General features: G+C 33.8%; 2 protein-coding genes across 4 annotated transcripts in view; one reads left to right on the top strand and one right to left on the bottom strand.

Moving 5' to 3' along the window:
• Window positions 1-13,629, top strand: part of LOC129750756 (regulator of G-protein signaling 20) — a 148,420-nt gene that overhangs the window by 41,977 nt on the left and 92,814 nt on the right. The gene's annotated exons all lie outside the window — the stretch shown is intronic.
• LOC129752796 (uncharacterized) overlaps window positions 1-13,629 on the bottom strand; it is a 118,643-nt gene that overhangs the window by 78,945 nt on the left and 26,069 nt on the right. The window lies entirely within an intron of this gene.

Genomic DNA, 13,629 nt, shown 5'->3' with positions numbered 1-13,629 from the left:
ACGATCTAGCGAGCAAAAAACGAACACCGAACCAATCGATCACGTCAATTATCCCCACACAAACACACACATACACAAACACACACAACGAACCGACCCTACTGACGAAAAAATGATCCATTACCGAACACTGCACAAGCCTTTGATTTGACCGGAGACTTAAAAAAAAAATGAAAACGCAAATTAACTCTTGCAAAAACTAAGAATAAAAGCTTTACAAAGCTACCATTTGTTTGTAACACGAAAACTAACATTACATTGATTTTTCTTTTTCAGAATTTACAAAATCTTTAGATTTAGAAATTTTTACGATTTTTCATATTCATCGATGAACGTCAAAAGAAACACGAAACTAGTTTTAAGCTAAACTTTCAATAAACACCCCAACAAAAGCTCTGATATTTTCGAAATATCTGTGTAGTATAGAAAAAAAAAATCACTACATTGATATTCAGAACTAAAGCGATTTAGTGTTATTCATTTCCGTAATAGGAGGTAAATAGTGCCTGTCAAATTTAAAATTCACTGTCTAGAAAAATTTAGTTAACATAAATGCTTTGAAAATCCGAAATTGGGAAAATGGCGACAATAAAACAAAAAACTCTTTTTTTTGCTGTAGTGATATTGAATATTTGCCGATCAAACTCACTATCCAATTCGCCCCGCCCCCCTCCCCCCAAAACACACACACACACACACACACACACACACACACACACGCGCGCGCACACACACACAACCTCTACATTATCGTCTAAATAAAAACAAAAAACAAAACTACTTAGCTGAAATCCACGGTGCCGTTTTCCAATCTGTCACCAGCATTTTTTCTTCATTTGCTGTATTCCATTCAGTAGATTTATTTTGTTTTGTTATACTGTTTATAATATCGGGACGATTTTTGAAGTATTTGCAGAATATTTTGCCTAACGCAGCGCTTTCAGCTCCCAATATGCTTTGGGTGGTGTATTTTTTAGAGCTGTAGAAATGAAACACATTAGAAAAGATTTTTTACTAACCATTTTCAAACAGCTTATTATTCACCATCCTCATGCTTCGAAGCAGTTTGAATTAAAATCCATATTTTCACCTAATCATTTCCAAAAAGTTTCGCCTGATACTTAAGTTATAGGCTTTACACATTTCAACTTAAAGTGTTCCCTAACAGCACTTGTCATGGCATTAAATCTGGTGATTTTGTGTATTGCTAATTCCTTTTTTTTATTCAAGCAAAAAATGCAAATGAACTCCTTTGAACTTTAACCCAATGAATCAAAGAAACGATTGGTTTTGAAAAGAGGAAAACATATGTTTAGATATATTCACCCATTATTTTAAAGATTTTAATTCAAGCAGTTCTGATTTCTAAATTTCCTGAACATTGTTGGTGGTGATCTGCGATTTCATTTAGGATTACGTTATATTTTTAAGATTAAATAACATTTAATTGATAAGCAGATTTTTTTAATATTTAATAGATTGAAAATAAATAATCTGTTCAGGCTACGATGGTTTCATGAGTTCATTTTATTTCCTGGAAATTATCATATAAACAAAACCTTAATAAAAATAATGTGTCTTTTTTACTTTAAATCTTAATTTTCAAAAATGAAACACCGGTCAAATCCTAACGAATATCACCACAGTTCAACTTTCATATGCTCTGGAAATAAGTAATATTTTCAAAAAAAATATTAGTTATGTTGACAAAAAGAAATATCGAAGTATATATTTGTCCCATTTATTGGGGCAAGGTCTTTTTAGATGCGTCAGTGAAAAGACTTTAAAATTAATTTAATACTTGTTCTTGTTTGTCTGTTTTATCAACTTTCATTGCTATATCCTAAGTTTGCCTCCGGAATAAATTAATGCCTGCACAGCAAAAAAATCTGAATCCTTAACAACACTGAAATTGAAAAACCTTTAATATTACATAACGTCGAACGCGATTTGTTGATGTAAATTTACAGATTGAAAAAAGTTGAATCCATAATAGCACTGAATTCGAAGGACATGAATATTACATGACACGGAATGCGATTATTTGATGTAAATTTCCATCACATATGATGTAAATAAAAAAAAGCATCACAAATGACGGAATTTTCAGTGCGAATTAAATATTACACGTCCTCAATATTTACATGTCTTCCAAATTTTACACGTCTGTTGAAATTCATAGACGTGTAATATTCAACTCGCTCTGAAAATTCCATCATATGTGTTGCTTCTTTTTCGTTACATCATATGTGATGTAATTTTACAAATGTTTTTGGTCATACACAATTCTTAACAACACTGAATAAGAAATTTCTTAAAATTACATGTCATGGAATGTGATGACGACTTTGAATTTGTGTTTAATCAATATTACAAACACTGAACATGATAATGTCATGTAAAATTATGAACTGTCAAGAACAGGACCAGAGACAAATGTAAACAAAGTGTCAAGTCAAGTCGTGCACCAAAGTTTAAGCAGTTTTCCCGCGAGTGAGGTTCCCGGAGATCTTCGTGAAGCAGGGATGCGGTTCCGGAAGCGGCTCCACGTAAATCAACTTAGGATCCGGGAAAGAAAGTAAAAGGGTGAAGTGAATCCTAATAAAAAAAAATGTTTGCTAAAAAATGTTTGTCGCTAAGTAAAATAAATTAGATTAGTTATAAAAAGGTTTAATTTTTATGAAGAGATGAGAAAATTCCATTGTTGAATCATATAAACAAAAAATAAAACAAAATAAATTCCAATTGGAAAGTTTCCCTTTCAATATTCAGTGAGATTATAATTTACATCATTTTTATTTTACACGTTGCAAAATTTTACATCATTTTTATTTTACACGTTGCAAAATTTCACTGGCGTGTAATTTCCAACTAGCACTGAAAATTCCGTCATATATGATGCTTCTTTTTATTTACATCACATGTGATGTGATTTTACAGATTTTTTTCGTTGTGTGTGGTACATCAATTTCACTGAATGCTGTTCAACCAAAAGACCTTGATTTACAAAGACCTTTATAATAATTTTGAATATCAGCTTCAGATTCAACCACTCGGGATATCCTTTCTTGCCATTTTGAAGATAAAATTTTTAAATTGTAGATGTTTCATAGCTATATTGCGCGTTTTCACTTATTTCACCTAAGAAATTACAGGAACTAATATTATTTTTAACTCTATCAGGTCAAATTAAAAGTTCATCATAAAAACTTTTCAACAAAAAAGTGAATCAAAAGTCTCTTCTATTTATATAGCCAAAATATGTAAAACAAAAACACACTTTTCATGTTAAGTTTGTACTTGAATTGTGTGTAAACAAACAGTAAACGTGTACACAGTTTTGGTGAATGATTTTAAAAAAAAGTTAAGTTTATTTTATCAAAATTTATTTTGGGCCCAACAGTTTTTAGATGAAGAAATAATGTATACATTTTTTGTAAAAGTTGATAGTTTGCTTAATTTGTTTGATAGTTGATAGTTAGAAATTCTTCCGGAAAATGCATATCCTCACTTTTTGTTATTAAAAAGTAGATTATTTTATTGATAACTTCAATTTACGTTAGCAAAAAATCAAATAGTTCATTCGGCCTTTTAAAACTTCAATTCAATCTTATCCAAGGCCGGATTAAGGGGGGGGGCAAAAGGGGCAATTGCCCCGGGCCCCCCGGCTCAGGGGCCCCCCGAGGGAAAAAAAAGTTTATCATTTCTACAAATCTATGGAAAGAAATCAAAACTAGAGAATCGGAATGCAAACTTGAAATGTAACAACAAGGGGCCTCCGTGAAATAATAGCTAGAAATTTTTTTTCAAGCTAAGGGGGCCCCCTAGAGTAAGTAGTGAAAAAGTTCTCCCGCATTTTGCGGGCTAAGAATGTCAAAATTTTGGTTTTGAATTTCAAAATTTTCAACTCAAAATCTGGACAAAAATATTGTAAACCAAGTTCGAAAAAAATAAAGACGAATATGAGGCAAAACACCTCCAATTTCATTTTTTTAAATCGTAAACTTGTTAGCTCACAGTGCTAAAAGAGAATAGAGAAGCTTTATGATAAACATTTCAAAATTTTACCCGGGCAGTATCCGGGATAATACCGGGTATAAATTTTCACTTTTCAATCATTATTATTGAACTTTCTATTGGTTTATAAATCATAAACCGTTTTCTTTTCTTATTTTTTAATATAAATGCTTAAAAACTGTAGTTGCTTAAATTTGACCGATCGATCGATCGACAGAGTTTCTTTATTTAATTTCCATCCCAAATTTTGCCTTAGACTTATTGGAACATTTTCAACTGATTTAACCCAAAATTTTATCAGCTACTGAAGTAAATATCCTGAATTCAGTATATCATTTTCCAAATGATAATTTTCAAATTATCATAAAAACGATCTAATAGTTGAGTTGCTAGTATCATTGAGTGATTTTCTTAACATGAATATTTCAATGTTTTTAATCTTATCTTTATTCAGATTACCCCGTGAGCTTTGAGGCATCCATTTAAATTTTTGCCACATTTAGAATAACATTTTTTTTTTTTAATCAATGGTTTGTTTATTAAGGCATTTTACTTATAAAGTTTCATTTTGCCGAGTGTATCACTTAACTTATCTGTGTTAGTAGAAGGGGGAGCCGTAATAGTCGCGGCGACTCAATTGTTAGATTATAATTTAATTTAGGAGAGGGAAGGGGAACGTCTAGGGTTCACTATAAAAATTTTCCATCTGGGTACGCTGGTGGCTTCCTGTAGCTGAGGTTCCGATAGCTACTCCAGGTGATCGTCTTCCTGGCCAGCCTTTTGGTAGAGTTTGTCGGACCCATCGCATGAGAGGTTACTCTATTAATTAAACGAAGCCAAGATTAATAGGGTACATATACAGGGGGAAAGATGTGAAGGTAAGAGGACTAAACGACCGAGTCAGACATTTTAAAAAATTCTAGATAGGGTACAAATATTCAAGATCAAGTTTTGCCAAGATGTCTCGAATTGGAACACCAGGTGGTTTACAGAATAACAATTTGATATCCATTTTTTTTATCTGATGAGAATCATATTCATAAACATATTCATAAACATTTTTTTTTGTGTTTCAAAGATATAAAATTGAAGTTAACATGTTGTGAAATTTCTGCTTTGGCTCTGATTGTAACTTTGAATCTTTTAGTTCAAACTTAATACATATTTTATTCTCAAAAACTTGATTTGAAATTATATTTTAGATTTAAGACACTGAATTGTGGTTCGGAATATATCCTGATTTTTATTCTTTAATTCTTGAACTTACACTCACTTCATTTTCTTGAATTTCTAAACTCTCCCGTGATGTTTGCACGTGATTAATTAGCAATTTTTATTTGAAGGTACCAAAAACTATCTTCTAGGCAGACCATGGCTATTAGATGACAGTATACTGAACTCATCTCCAGTTCTTTTTCATGTTTGAAATGTTTTGTATTCTCTGGGAAAGCATTTAATAAAATCGAATCATAGGGGCCCCCCGAGAAAAAATTGCCCCGGGCCCCCCGATGGCTTAATCCGGCCCTGATCTTATCTATTTCAAAGAACAGACTCTTGTTGAGAGGACGAATGGCCAAGTTGGTTAAAATGCTCTATAATTAAACAGATTAGAAGAGAATAGACTCTTGTTCAGTTAGTGTGTCTATCATTCTAGGCGTATTGGATTATACGAAAATTAATGTAAAGCTTCCCAATTTCTTATTTTCAAACGTCCTCAAAGTGTCATAACATTATTTCATATTAACTTTACTAAGTTCATATTTTTTGGCAACAATTTACTACTTAAATTAACACGAATAAAAAATGGTTTTGATATTTGAAATCGTTTATATGGTTTTGATTCGATCGATAAAATATCAATCCGTGTCACATCTATGTAGGCGTCATTTATTACCATGTGCTGTGTACAAATAAAATAAGCAAGAAAAAAACACATCTAGGTTGCATATCGCCCCCACGTGCATAAGAAATATAGGAACTTGGTTGAGAAATAGGCGCCCAATTTTTAAATTTTTCAAGCGATCAATGAACAGTATGCTTTGGTTACTATTATCTTGTAACGACGTTTGCTAGCGACGCCTCGCCCATGCAGACAAAAAACAAACCCCTCAAAGAAAAGAAAATCTCTAAAAATGCCCAACTTTTCAATTTCAGATTTTGGCAAAACAAATATTAGGGGAAAGGTTTCCTAAATGGGCCTATCGGGTTAAATTACCCTATGGCAGTTTGGCGAAATGGCTAACAAGACAGCTTATCTGACCCATGCATTTTGAGGGTGATACGATTAGAACATAAGGCAAGAAAGAATTTTATGAATTTATAAACTCAAAAAAATTTAAAAAAATATACAAGGTTTTGATACATTTTGATGTAATATTTCGACTTTTAAAAATTATACGTAAAGAAGTTTGAAACAAAAACTAGGATTGTTTTTGTTTCTTACTCAAATGAACTTTAGAAATTAAACATATTTCAGCTTTTGTGGACGTTTAATAATGATTATATAGTGGAATAAAAGAGTGTTTTTGTATGCCCCCATCATGTTTGTAAAATGCCTCCATCCTAAAATAACAGGTTAAATAGAATAAATAAATGATTTTTATCACTGAACCTTCAAATCTAAGCTCTGTATGACATCTTAAGAATGAATTGAAGATCTAAAGACAGATTTGATAAAGTTTTTCTCATGGATGAACTGCCTCCATAGTATGGCAACCCTAACTTTTGTTTTATTCCACAAAATTATAATATAAATAGATTTTTATAAAACTTCAGCTTTGTCGTACGGAAATTACTACTTTCTAGCAGTTTCAATGAAATTATACGGAAATATTGCCCAAAAAACAGAAATTTTGTTCAAAACATAAATAGGCGCATTTAGCCCGCACGGTTTGAGGTTCGGCATTTTAGACAACACTTACAATAACATCGTTTTCTTGGAAACAGAAGAAAATTTTAACATGAAAATTACTCCATTGTATAGAAAACAGATGACTGCACACGTGTATATAGTTTTTCTACACATATTCGATGTGATATTTGATTAAATCAGTGTTTAGCTTAATAGGCGCATATAGCCCGCTCCTCCCCTATATGTTTTATTCGATCGGCAAAATGTCAACCTGAGTCACATCTTGGCGTTATTCATAACCATGTGCTGTAGAAATGAGCTAGGAATCAAGAACAAAAAAAACACATGAAGGCTTCATATCGCCACCACTTGCATTGAAAATGTGCTTGGTTGAGGATTTGTGGATTTCTGTCTGTCTGTTCCCTATAGACTCGAAAACTACTGAGTCGATTTGCGTGAAACTTGGCAGGTGGGGGTATTGGTGGCAGGGGAAGGTTCTATTATGGTTTGAGATCCCTCCCTCTCTCATGAAGGGGGGGAGGGGCCTTCCAAACAAAAAACAATTTTTTGCATAACTCGAGAACCAATCAAGAAAATGGTATCAAATTTGGCATGGGGTGGTAATTGGGAACGAGAAATATTTCTATGAATATTAGGTACCCCTCCCTCCTCTCAGTGGGGTGATAGGAAGGGGGTGGGGGGCTACCTTACAATTTTTCATATAACTCGAAAACTGATCAAGATATTGGATCCAAATTTGGCATGGGAAAGGTATTTGGATACGAAAAATATTTCAATGATTATTTGAGACCCCTCCCTCTTTCCAGTAGAAAGGGGGAGGGGCCTCTTTCATATTTTTTAGATAACTCAAAAACTTATAAAGCAAATGGAACCAAATTTGGCATGGGAGGGTATTTGGATACGAAAAATATTCCTATGAATATTAGGTACCCCTCCCTCCTCTCAGTGGGGTGATAGGAAGGGGGGAGGGGGGCTAAGTAACAATTTTCCATATAACTCGAAAACTAATCAAGATAATGTTACCAAATTTGGCATGGAAAAGTATTTGGATACGAAAAATATTTCAATGATTATTTGAGACCCCTCTCTCATTCCAGTAGAAAGGGGAAGGGAGCCTCTTTCATATTTTTTGACATAACTCAAAAACTTATAAAGCAAATGGAACCAAATTTGGCATTGAAGGGTATTTGAGTACGAAAAATATTTCTATGATTATTTGAGACCCCTCCCTCTTTCAAGAAGGGGTTTATGGGGGGGGGGGGGAGGGAGCCTCTTTTATAATTTATAAAATAACTCAAAAATTAATTAAGCAAATGGAACCAAATTTTGCATGGGCGGGTATTTGGGAACGTGACATGTTCTAATGATTGTTTGAGACCCCTTCCTTCTTCCAGCGGGGAGAAAGGAAAGAGGGAGGAGAGTTTCATACAGTTTTGACTGCATTACTCGAGAACTACAACATCAAATCGATCCAAATTTGGCATGGAACGATATTTAGGTACGTGAAATGCTTTTATGAATATTTGGTATCCCTCACTTCTTCAAAGAGGTTGATGAAAAGGGGGAGGTTTCCCTTACAATTTTCAGCATATCTATAGAACTGATCAAGCAAATTGATCCATATTTGGCACGTGAGGGTATTTGAATACGAGAAATGTTTCTATTTTAAATTTTAGTCCCACCTTTCTTCAGCGGAAAGATATAAAGGGGGATAGGGGGGCTTCCATACAATTTTTTTTTGCATAACTCGAAAATAAATCGAGCAAATGATTTGGCATCAACAACTATTTGAGTACGAAAAATACTTTCATGAATATTAAATTTTCACCACTCCATTCAATGGAGAAAACGGTATGAGGGATGGTACTTTCTTTCAAGTTTATGCCTAACTCAAGAATTAACTACGATAATAAGACCAAATTTGACATGGGATGGTATTTCAATACGATTTTTTTTTCTATTTGACACTATTCCTTTCTTGCAGTAGGAGGATAGAATTTGGAATACAGGAAGGGAAGAGGAATGCTTACATTTACACTGAACCCAAATACACATGATTTTTCACTTAAAAACAAGGATCCAGTGATTTTCTTCCATTCAAGTGCGACATATACATTTCACTTGGCAGTCACTTAAATTTCAAGTGAATTCATTCACATTCACTTCAGTCGTCACTTGAATTTGAAGTGAGAAAAAATATTCACTTCCCCATCACTTGAATTTCAAGTGAATGTCGGGTTGTAATTGTGTTTATTTTCAGAGTTCAAAATGGCAAATTCTAAAGAGCAGCGTTTAAAGCTTGTGCTGGATTTGAATTTTCCCAATTCTTTAATAGGCGATTTTTGCGGTAGTTTGTGTTAAACGTGATGTGAGAAAAAGTTATTTAAAGGTGTTATAATGTTTCAGCTTGTTGATTGAACTGAACAGATTTTCTGGTTTGCAGCAGGGATTTAGCAGATTTAGAAGTCGCACTATCCGCAGTAACCGATCTGCCTTGGGATTACGATGGAATTTTCCAATCAATAAATTTATGGCGAAAGCGTAATGTAAGTATTTGAAATCGAAGTGCTGTTCTATAAATGTTCTTTTATTTAAAAACGCGAGAGATAACTTACTTAGAAATTTAGATAAATTTCACTCGAACGTCATAGTGTAATTCACTTGACCGGTCACTAAAGTGAATTCACTTGACCCATCACTTAAAATTCAAATGAAATTACGTATGGCGAGAATTTACTACAGATGTCACTTATTTTTTAAGTGAAAATTATTTTGGGTGTACCTTTCCTTTTTTTTTCTTTCAAAATTCGAGAAATGGACAAAACTTAACACGGAAAATCATTTTGGTATGATTCTATGATTATCTGACACACCATCCTCCTGCCAGTGAGTAGATACATAGGAGGAGGGAGGTACAGTACCGGTCATAATTGTATAGAAATTGGAAGCAAGCGCACTGTCACTTCGACTTTGAACTTCCATAACTTTTTACTCTGATGATTTTTTTTGATCAATTTTTTTGCGTTAGATAGATCAATCATCACACTATTATATCACAAAATTTTAGCCTTCTGGAGATTGTGTGGCCTGAGAAACAGTAATTCTACGAAAGTCGGACTTTTTGGACTTTTCTCATTCAAACTGCAATATCTCTGGAACTACGCAACATTTTTTATTGAAATTTTGCAGAGTGATTGTTGAAATATGAAGCTAGCATGTCTGAAGTTTTCGGAAAGTTCCACGATGAGATCAAAAGTTTCGCGAGGTGCAATATTTCAGGCATGAACTTTGAAATACGATTTCTATAGAATTTTGGACGAATGTTTCCATAGGAAAATCATATTCTCTGTTTAGCAACCAGTAAATCTATTTCAACCGAAAAATCACAACGATATCGCGAGATTCTGATTTCAAAACCCAAATGGATAATTTATTCCAGTTTTTCTTTTCTTCATTGCTTTTGCCAGACATTTTTTGTCTGATTGGTGAAGGAAACGATATTGTTCTCATTATTATTATTATTATTTTATTAAAGACATTTTACCATTTTCATGGCATTCGTGTCTTAAAGTTTCTTAAAAGCTAATTTACATAATGATATCCTAACTTAAATCTTATCGAACATTTCAATAGCTTTCAGGAAGTTTATAATTGCTGTTTCTTTCGATGAATCGTTATGTAGAATTCCACTGATATCTCCGGTAATTCTATGATCTCGTCTGGCTTGGTCATATCCATCACAATCAACGAGAATATGTTGAACAGAAGTCCGTACTCCACAGAATTGACATACAGGTGGCGAATCTTTCTCAAAAAGGAACGAATGAGTTAATCGAGTATGTCCTATCCTTAACCTACTCAAGACTCGCTGTTCAGAAGCGTTCCTGCGATCATTCCATTTAGTGGTACATTTCTTAATCCTTCTCAGGAAATTTGAAGAAGCGTACCAATTTTGTTCCCATATATTGTTCTCATGAATCGTCCAAAATTCTATAGAAATTGCATTTCAAGGTTCATGCCTGAAATATTGCACCTCGCGTAACTTTTTCTCTCATCAATAGAACTTTTCGAAAACTTCAGTCATGCTAGCTTCATATTTCAACAATCACTGTGCAAAGTTTCAATAAAAAATGTTGCGTAGTTCCACAGATATTGCAGTTTCAATGAGAAAAGTCCAAAAAGTCAAACTTTCGTAGAATTACTGTTTCTCAGGCCACACAATCTCCAGAAAGCTCAAATTTTGTGATATAATAGTGTGATAGTTGATGTATCTAACGTAAAAAATTTGATCTAAAAATATTATCAGAGTAAAAAGTTATGGAAGTTCAAAGTCAAAGTGACAGTGCGCTTGCTTCCAATTTCTATACAATTATGAACGGTACTGTAAGCCCAATACAATTTTGTAAGCATATGTTCTCAGAAGCCAAAAAATGGACACAAATATGGCATAGAAAGGTACTTCGTTACGGGATATGTTTCATCGATTGTTATAGATCTTACGCTCTATAGTGTAGAGAGGGAAAGAAAAAGGGGCTTAATATAAATTTTGTTGTAAAGCCTAAAAACTTATCAACCAATGGAACTATATTTGATATGAGAGGATTTTTGGGAACGAAAAAAAAAATGGGTATGATTTTCAAAACTCTCGACCTTCATTCTGCAGGGGATGAAGTGAAGGCCAGAAGGTCTATCTTATCAGTTTTTTAGCATTAATTCAGAACATATCAAGCAAAAACAACCATATTTTAAAAGTTAGATTTTTTGCGTACGATTAATTTGAGACCTTCCTTTTTTCAGGGCGAAGCTCAAAGAAACAGATTAAAATTATCAGATCTTTAAAACGTATTGATAGATCAAGATTCAGAATATTAATTTAAGTTATCTTTGTCAATTCGGAACTCCAGCTGCACTCTCATTTTATAGCGGTAGCTTATACATTATGTTATAATTTGATTTAAAATAATGCCAACAAAACAATAAAAATTTGAATAATTTCGGAAAATGTCATTTCATTTTGAAAGGTGTAGCAAAGCACACCGGGTCAGCTAGTAATCATATAAAATTGGCGTTTTCTTTCTATGGAATGTTATAACAGAGCACTTGAAGACGCCGACTGATAGCTTATTAAGTCTACACCATTCACCAAAGTGATCTAGTAAAGATTGAAGGTGTGCACAATCGACAGTAGATTCGACTGGAACGAATAGTTTCAGATCATCAGCATATCCTATTTAGGTTCTAATTTTCAAGCTAACGATCAAGTCGTTGAAAAACAGAACAAAAACGCCAGCACGCCAGATCGGTTAGTAAATGGAAATGGTATGCTATCACCAAAATTAATCCTAATACACTGCTCGGTGAGAAGTGAATTCAACCAAGAAACCATGTTGTCATGAATAGCGAGCTTAGCTAGCTTAGCGAATAAGATTCCGTAATCAATCGTATCGAATGCCGCTTTGATATCGGTGTATAAAGCATCGACCTGTTTTTTTTCTTTCTATTTGGTTCAGACAAAACGAAGTGTACTCTAAAAGATTGGTGCTCACCGATCTGCCAGGCATAAACCCATACTGTTCAGCGGCAACATAATGTGAGGAAGCGCGTAAGAGGGCTTGACTTACAACAATTTCAAAAAGCTTGGATCCTGCCGATAAACTCGTAATGCCTCGATATTGCTTCACATTTCGTCGTTCGCCATTTTTGAAGACAGGAAACATGATGGAATTTTACATTCATTTTTTTACATTTATTTCACTACAATCCATCTGACAATTTAGTCTCCATGAAGTACTTAAATCTACATTATTTAACTGCCGAAGATATTATCTATATATATATATAAATGAATGTTTGTCTGTCTGTCTGTTCCCTATAGACTCGGAATCTACTGAACCAATCATCGTCAAAATTGGCATCTGAGGGTTTTTGGGGCCGGAGATGGTTTCTATAATAGTTAAAACCCCATCCGACTTAAGGAACGGAAGGCTCCCATACAAAATTTGAATTTTTTCGAAACAAATTAAAGTCATGACATCTATTTTCTCGAGATTTTTTTTTCCTTTGGACGGTTTGTTTTTCGTTTCCTTGGTCGAGGCGTCGCGGGCCAACGTCGTGAGAGGATAGTAACCATGGCATAGCATACTGATCAGTGGGAATATTTTGGCGCGTATTTCTCAACCAAGCATATTGTCAATGCAAGGGGTGGCGATATGAAGCCTTGATGTGATTTTTTTCTACTTGATTCCTAGCTCATTTGTACAACACATGGTTATGAATGACGTCTAGATTAGACCCGGATTGACATTTTGTCGATCGAATAAAACATATACCATTTTTTATGCCAAAATCTGAAATTGAAAAGTCATGGCATCCATTTTTAGAGATTTTCTTTTCTTTGAGGTGTTTGTTTTTCGTCTCTATGGTCAAGCAAATGTCGTCACAAGTGGATAGTAACCAAAGCATAGTAACATACCAAAGCATGTTCATTGATCGCTGGAAAATTTTAACAATCAGGCGCCTGTTTCTCAACCAAGTACCTATATTTCTTATGCACGTGGGGGCGATATGCAATCTAGGTGTGTTTTTTCTTGCTTAATTGTACACAGCACGTGAAAAAACTGACGCCTAGATGTGACACGGATTGGTATTTTATCAATCGATACAAAACCAATTGAAAGATTTGCAAAAATAGTTCGTGTTAATGTAGGTAGCATTTGTTGTCTAAAAATATAAATTTAGTT

The sequence above is a fragment of the Uranotaenia lowii genome, chromosome 3, assembly GCF_029784155.1.
Source record: "Uranotaenia lowii strain MFRU-FL chromosome 3, ASM2978415v1, whole genome shotgun sequence".
Classification (NCBI taxonomy): domain Eukaryota; kingdom Metazoa; phylum Arthropoda; class Insecta; order Diptera; family Culicidae; genus Uranotaenia; species Uranotaenia lowii.
Note: the sequence above shows the minus strand (reverse complement) of the source record. Positions and strands in the feature narration are given on the sequence as shown.